Source organism: Culex quinquefasciatus, chromosome 2 (genome assembly GCF_015732765.1).
Source record: "Culex quinquefasciatus strain JHB chromosome 2, VPISU_Cqui_1.0_pri_paternal, whole genome shotgun sequence".
Lineage (NCBI taxonomy): Eukaryota > Metazoa > Arthropoda > Insecta > Diptera > Culicidae > Culex > Culex quinquefasciatus.
The window spans coordinates 185,342,625-185,350,644 of record NC_051862.1 but is presented as its reverse complement, the minus strand read 5'-3'; the positions used below and the strand labels follow the sequence as shown (position 1 = coordinate 185,350,644).

The following is an 8,020-nucleotide window of genomic DNA, read 5'->3' as shown; positions in this document are numbered from 1 at the left end:
AGGAGACCAAGGACAAGAAGCGGTCAGCGAAAGTTATGAAGATTTTGGCCAAACGAGAGTAGGAGGAGCGCGGAATGATGCAACAACTACTACCGCGGCCAAACTCCCGCGTGTCTCTGTTCTACCGTCCAGTCGAAGAAGAGCCCATTTGACGGGGCAATAAGAACTCTGGCTTCGAATTGGACGCCTTTTTCGACATCGGGGATCGTCAAAGCCATTACTCACCGGTTTTTAAAACAGTTGCTGCAACTTTTGTTTGGCCAAGCCACCGATGCCGGTTCGTCCGGCGTCATGCCACTCTCACTCAACCGTTTCTTAAACACGTCTCCTCGTTCTACTGCTGCGATTCAGTTCCGGTGACAATCGAATTTTTGCCCTCGCCTTGGATGCTGGCCGTCCGTACTACAACCGGCGTTTCATCACTGCCTCGAGATCTTTAATCATTCGCTGTGTCGCGCTCGATCTTCGGCGACCTACTTGCTGATTGACTACTGTTTATCATAACTAACCGCTCGCTGATGGTGTCCCGGAGCATGCGCCCGGGTCTTTTCTGTGAAGGTTAGGTTCTGCGGTGGTGATGACTGTCGTGGAAGTGAACGTGGGATCACATGACACAGCGACATGACCACGTCCGAAAAAACGCTTTTTACAGGAGAACATTTTCCTGTTTATTTCAAATAATGAGTAATTTATTTCCTATTTAATGAAACATTAACCAATTTTCCATGACCCGACCACTTATTTGGGCTTGTTCTTGTTCAGCGTTTCATACAAATCGTCGGTCTTGACCAGCAGCAGCACCGACGGTGGCTTCGTCTCCGGCGTCGGAACGCACACCATTATGACGTTGTTCTTGCCCATCCCCTGCACCGGACCGCCTCGTTCAGAATGATGTTGAGCAGAATCTGGCCGATGCTGGTGTCGGCCCGCACCAAGACCTGTACCTTTCCGTCCACCTTTTTGAGTTCCGATGTCACGGTCCGAGTAGTTGCCGTCAGCTTTGACGAACAGTTTGAACCGCTTGGAGAAGATGCTGTCCATTTCCTTGACCGGCGTGAACGGCTTGCTGTCCTCGGTGGGTTTGGCCACGTTGGCGAAGATGAAGTCCGTTCTGGGCGTGGAACTTGTCGAGCCAAATCCGAAGCTGAATGGAGTCGGTGCCGCGGCCGTGTTTGTAGTCGTCGCTGGCGCGACTCTTCCAAACGTGAATCCCGGCTTTGCGGCCGTTGACTCCTTTGTGTCCACCTTGCAGCTACTTTTCTCGATTGCATCCAGATACTTTTCGTGATCCTTGAAGATCGGCGTCAGCTTGCACACTGGATTCTCCTTAACCTTCACCGAAATCCAATGAGCGCCTTCGCGTTCTCCGCATACTCTCATCCCCGGTGTCCTTGCCAGCGGAGCCTGCTGTGTCCTCCTTCGGCGAGCTTCCAACCCCGGAAAAGACCTTGCTCGGGTCGGTCGTGGCAAAGATGCTGGTTTCCAGCGCGGACGTTGTGGCCGCCGTCCCATTCGCAGATTTTGCGATTCCACTGAGAAGCAAAAATGGACTGGCTCCTACTTCGGTAGGATCCACCGCCGGTGTCGACGTCACCCCGGCGAATCCCTTGAACGCACCAAACACCGACGACGATCCACCGCTGCCCGCGGAATCTGTGCCGGCAACATCGTTTTTATGACGCGTTTTTTCAGCTCGTCCTCCGACGTCTGGGCAAATCGGCCCGCCGCCTCCTCCTCGTTCCAGTTGCCGTGAAACGTGTCTGGTTTCGTTACCCGCCTATACCAACGTCGATCTCCAATCAGCTCTGGGGGTCCTAGGGGTGATGTTCTCGGTTCCAGAACCAGGTTGGCCAATTAAACTCCCAAAAGTTTGCTTTACGGCCGCAACCACGAGTGATGTTTCTGGTTTGTTTTGACTTGTTGACGTTTGTCCGTCAGCCCAAGATAAAATTTGATGGGTAGGAATACGCTAATTGATTAGCGATAATCCTAATCAACCACCTGTAAATTCTAATTAACTCAACGATTATTTTTAGTTAATTAGGGCATGTGTCTCACCCCTCGTATGCACATAATTTTCTCGGCTTTGGCCTTGATTTTGAGCCTACACTCAACCCCCGATGGTTTGACACCAACCATTGTCAAACGAACGGGGTCACTTTTTAGTTTGACACCCCTTTTACACGGAGTTCACACAAACGTTTGTTTTGATAGTGTGCGTGAGCGCCGTGTAAAATGTGACAGTTCGTCACTTTTTAGTTTGACTTTGACCAACCAACGGGGTACAAACTAAAAAAGTGTCAAACGAAAAAGTGACCAACCACCGGGGTTTGAGTGTATATAATTTTGAGCTGCAAACTCTATTTACAATCTTTTTTAATCAAACTTTACTGAAGTAACTTTTTCTAATTTTTGATGGAAGGATAGTTTTTAGGAGTCTGGTTAGGAGTACTTTCAGAATAAGGCTTTCTAGTCAGAAATTTACCAACACATTCAAAGTATGTTTACATGATAGCTGGAGGATTGTTTGCATCAGGTTTCCTATCTCTTTCTAGCATTTTTTTTTTGTCAGGTGACTTCTTGCTGTTTTTTTTTACGGCCGCCCGATATGTCATCTAACATACTTCGCAGGGCTGTGACCGCTCGAGCTTGATCATTAGGTCTATTCCTGTTATGTTTTGGGTAGAATCGGTTAACAGTGTAAGGGGATGGGCAAATGTCATAAACGATCGGAGGGTGAAATAAAGTACAGCGTGGAGCTAAGCGAACAGATTAAATTCGGCTTTATTTAATATTTAATTGTACGGAGAAAGACGTAACATTGGCGACGAGGCGGAAAGTAACCCGCGGGGATTAAATTCGTGTTAATTTTTAGTTGAATCCGACAGGAAAAACGGGTTTCGCGTGACCAAACAAATTGTAAAGCGTAAACATAAACGAACGGACAATCAAGATGGCCGACGCGAGCCATTCGAACGTTCCACCTTTCGATCCGGGGGACACTAGAGACCCTAAATAGGGAGACTGGTCTAAGCTGGTTAAATCGATCTGGCAATGTATGTTTTGAGCTTGGCAACACTGATAAGTTTTGCTGGGCGTAAAGGCAAATGCTCGTTTGGATACGTCAAACTCGTGTCTGTTTGGGTACGTCAAATTCACTTCGACCAGTCTCCCTATTTAGGATCTCTAGGGGACACATCCACCGTTTCGGCAAGGTGGAAGAAGTGGAAACGAGGGTTTCAGATTTTTTTGGACGTGCAAAATGTGACAATCGCGGCCCGGAAGCGATCCTACTAGAGATCCTAAATAGGGAGACTGGTCGAAGTGAATTTGACGTACCCAAACAGACACGAGTTTGACGTATCCAAACGAGCATTTGCCTTTACGCCCAGCAAAACTTATCAGTGTTGCCAAGCTCAAAACATACGTTGCCAGATCGATTTAACCAGCTTAGACCAGTCTCCCTATTTAGGGTCTCTACTCTGACACGGATCAAGTGAAGTATTTGTTCGCAACCGAACCGGACAGCGGAGAGAAAGACTTAGTTGTATGTGCTGTTGGTGGGGTGAAAATCACCTGGGTGGTGGATTCCGGCGCGGGAGTAAACGTGATTAACCGGCAGACGTGGGAACACCTAAAACAACAAAAAGTGCGCGTAAATCACCAAACCACTGACGAGAAGAAGTCGCTCAAGGCTTACGGTGGCCATCCCATAAAAGTGACCGGAATGTTCTCGGCGGAAGTGGCCACCAAGGAGAGGGTGACTCAAGCGGAGGTCTACGTGGTGGAGAACGGAAGCTGCTCTTTGCTGGGACGCAAGACGGCGAAGGCTCTCGGCATCTTGAATATCAACACGGCTGTGTGGGCGGTGAACGATGAAGACGAAAATCGCATCGGGAAAATAGTGGGAGCTGTCGCCAAAGTCCAGATTGACCCAGAGGTGAAACCGGTGCAACAGACGCAGTGCCACATCCCGATCCCGCTGCGCGAGAGAACCGAGCAAGAAATAAAGAGACTTCTCAAGCAGGACATCATCGAAGAAGCACCGAGAGACTCACCTTGGATTTCAAGGCTTGTCGTTCGACCGAAGGTAGGGGATGCATCTTAGAGATCCTAAATAGGGAGACTGGTCGAAGTGAATTTGACGTACCCAAACAGACACGAGTTTGACGTATCCAAACGAGCATTTGCCTTTACGCCCAGCAAAACTTATCAGTGTTGCCAAGCTCAAAACATACGTTGCCAGATCGATTTAACCAGCTTAGACCAGTCTCCCTATTTAGGGTCTCTAATGCATCTGCGGTGAGGTTGTGCGTAGACATGCGGGATGCGAACAAGGCGGTCATTCCCCAGCACTACCCTTTGCCAACTTTCGACAGTATCATTCCGCACCTGAACAACTGCAAATGGTTCTCCAAAATCGACCTGAACAAGGCTACCGTTACAAAAGGTTGCTGTTTGGGCTGAACTGTGCTTCAGAAGTGTTCCAGTGCATCATCGAGCGCATTCTGACTGGACTGCCAGGAGTAAAAACCTTCATCGATGACATCTTGGTGTTTGCAGCGAGCAAAAAGGAGCACGACAGCATCCTGCAGGCCGTATTGGACAGGCTCAAGTCGAGTGGGGCCACGATCAACAAGCGGAAGTGCGAATTCGGGAGGAAAGAAGTCGTGTTCATGGGACACCGGCTGTCTGGAGACGGCATATCACCAACAGACGACAAGGTGGATGCGATCAAGAGATTTCGGGACCCGCAAACTGTGGAGGAGTTGCGCAGCTTCCTGGGTTTGGTAAACTACCTGGGAAAATTTATTCCGGATCTGGCAACACTGACAACCCCCCTTCGTCACCTCTTGCGAAAAAGCTCTCGTTTTGCTTGGGCCAAAGAGCAGAAACTCGCATTCGCCAAGATCAAGGACGTCCTAGCAAACCCCAAAAACTTGGGCTACTACTCGCCACTGGACAAAACCATCGTGATAGCGGATGCCAGTCCAACTGGCCTGGGAGCGGTGCTCATCCAAGAGAAGGACGGAGAGAAGCGAGTAATCTGTTACATCAGCAAGGGGCTTTCCGAGGCCGAACAAGCGTACGCGCAGAACGAGAAAGAAGCTCTAGCTTTGGTTTGGTCGGTGGAGCGACTGGAGATGTACCTACGAGGTTTGCGATTTCTTCTTCTGACCGACCATCAGCCCCTGAAAGTCCTGTTCGAAACCAAACAACGACCCTGCAAGCGAATCGAACGATGGGCACTTCGGCTTCAGTCTTTCCGCTTCCGGATCGTGCACATCCCAGGAAAAGCGAACATCGCTGACCCAATCTCACGGCTACCAAGCTTCCAAGAGTGCACGACGTACGATCAGCACGGTGAGTCCATGCTAATGGCAATCATTGAGACTGCCAAGCCTGAAGCGATGACGTTGGAGGAGGTCGTAAATGCAACCTTGAAGGACATGGAGCTGCGTACAGTACAAGAAGCGATTTCAACAGGACGATGGCCAGAAACAATCAAGCGGTACTTGCCGTTCAAAGACGAACTCCTGGTGGTGAACGAGATGGTTCTGCGCGGCGATCGGTTGGTCATCCCGGTCGGATTGAGGAAGCGTCTACTGGAGCTTTCACACATCGGCCATCCAGGAATCGAGCGCACTAAACAACGTCTACGAGCGAAAGTGTGGTGGCCGACCATGGACAAGGACGCTGAAAAGCTCGTTCGTTCGTGCATGGATTGCCAGATTGTGGGTTTGCCCGGACCACCGGAACCAATGAAGTTGCGCGAACTGCCACAAGCACCCTGGTGTCAACTGAGCATGGACATGCTCGGACCTCTGCCATCGGGGGACTCGCTGTTGGTTGTCATTGATTTGTACAGCCGTTTCCGCGTCGTAGAAATTTTGCGACAAACAACGTCAGCGGACATCTTGAAGAAGTTGAAGCCCATGTTCATTCGGTTGGGTTTCCCGGAAGTGCTTCTGGCGGACAACGCGGCGAACTTTTCCAGCAGCGAAATGAAAGATTTTTGCAAGCGGTATGGTATCCAGCTCAAGCATTCGACTCCGTACTGGCCGCAAGGAAACGGCGAGACTGAGCGGCAGAACAGAAGCATAATGAAAGGCATTCGAATTTCGGCACGGAACCATACGGATTGGAAGCACGACCTCGAAGAACTAAACTACGTGTACTCCCTCACACCACATCCGGCTACGGGTCGCTCACCGGCGGAGCTGGCGTTCGGTAGAAGATTCAAAGACTGGATTCCACAACTTGTCGCACGCGATCCCAGGAGCGATGAAGCCGTTCGAGACCAAGATCTGTCCTACCGAACGGCTGCCAAGAAACAGTACGACAAGGCGCACAACGTTAAGGAGTCCACGATTACTGAAGGTGATCAGGTCCTGATGAGAAATTTCGTGAAGCAGAACAAGCTCTCCACTGCATTCCTGCCGCAGCCGGTCAAGGTAATCAAGAAAGAGGGAAACAGCGTCCTGCTGGAGACACCAGATGGAGTACAATACCGCCGGAATTCGTCTCACGTGAAGCGTATCCCAAGAAGTCCAGAAACAGCTCGAAGTGACACCGAAGAAGAGGACGAGAATGCAGATGAACTGTGGGCGACTCCAGAGGCATCCGTCCCGATGTCGACACGCGCAGAGAAGCAGAAGCTGGCGAACGGTCGACCACGGCGACAGATCAAGCGGCCGCTGAGATATGACGACTACATAACGGATTTGAACGAAGACGAATAGTAAGAAGACAAGCTGGAAAAAGGGGAGATTGTTATGTTTTGGGTAGAATCGGTTAACAGTGTAAGGGGATGGGCAAATGTCATAAACGATCGGAGGGTGAAATAAAGTACAGCGTGGAGCTAAGCGAACAGATTAAATTCGGCTTTATTTAATATTTAATTGTACGGAGAAAGACGTAACAATTCCCGTACTGCAGAATTCTGCAATTCAGCACAAAAATGGCAGCATAGCGTTCCCGTACTTTTCTGCAACAAAAGTAACTTTTCTCTCAGGCAGAACTTCTGCAGTGAGAGAGGTAGAAGTTGCAGTGAAACCGTTCCCGTACTTTTCTGCAAGCTCTCTCTTCTCTTTCTTGTTGAAAAGTTACTGCAATTTGGTGTGATGGATGTTGACTACACGCTTACATAAAATTTGCAAGTTGGATGCAATCAAGCATTTTATTATAAGTTGTAATAATAAATGATTTTGGGGTAGTTTTTTTATGTCTGGTTTTATTGAAAACGATTTTTTATGTTTACGATTTCAGGCTTAGTTCATTCATGTTGATGATAAAGCGATTTTTTTAGTGTTTTTTTTGCCTGATAAAAACGGCTAGTACTTCAACATAACAAAATGTACTATAAAAACAAATTGTTTTAAAAACTTTTAAAAGACACATTTCTTTTGAGTTTAATAATTTTAAATAAATATTTGTTCAGGAATAACTTTTGATCTTAAATTGATTTTGAATTTAGTATATATTTAGTAGTGTTAAAATAATAGGTAAATTTAATTGGCAAATAATAAATTGTACCATTAACGGTGCTACTAATTTGTATTCTTATATGAACAAAAAAAAAATAATGTAATTTTGTCAAAACTAAAATTCTGATACTCTGAAATTCTGAAAAAATGAAATAAATTATATAGTAAATAGATAAATATAAATACATAAAAGCGGTACATCTAAAGATGATTCCAGGAAGCTATAAAATGTATTACTATTTTTTTAAAGCTCAAACGCTCCAGCTGGTTCCATTCCTTGTTTTATAAGTGTTATGATTTTATGTAATTTGAAAATACTTTGAAATGATATAGAGTAATAGTAGGTAAAGGAATAGGAAAAGGAATGATATCAAAATTAAAATAAATTATATGGTGTATAGATAAGTAAATATAAGCAGTGACTATAAAGATGATTCCAGGAAGCTTTAAAACTTTGTTTGTGTCATGAGTTAATGTAGTTTGATCATATATTATATGGAAGAATAGCCTTCAAAAAATCAAACCATCCACAT

General features: G+C 46.9%; 1 pseudogene; it reads right to left on the bottom strand.

Moving 5' to 3' along the window:
- Positions 1-738: 738 nt before the first annotated feature.
- On the bottom strand, positions 739-2,657 carry LOC119766438 (annotated as a pseudogene).
- Between the last annotated feature and the right edge of the window lie 5,363 nt (positions 2,658-8,020).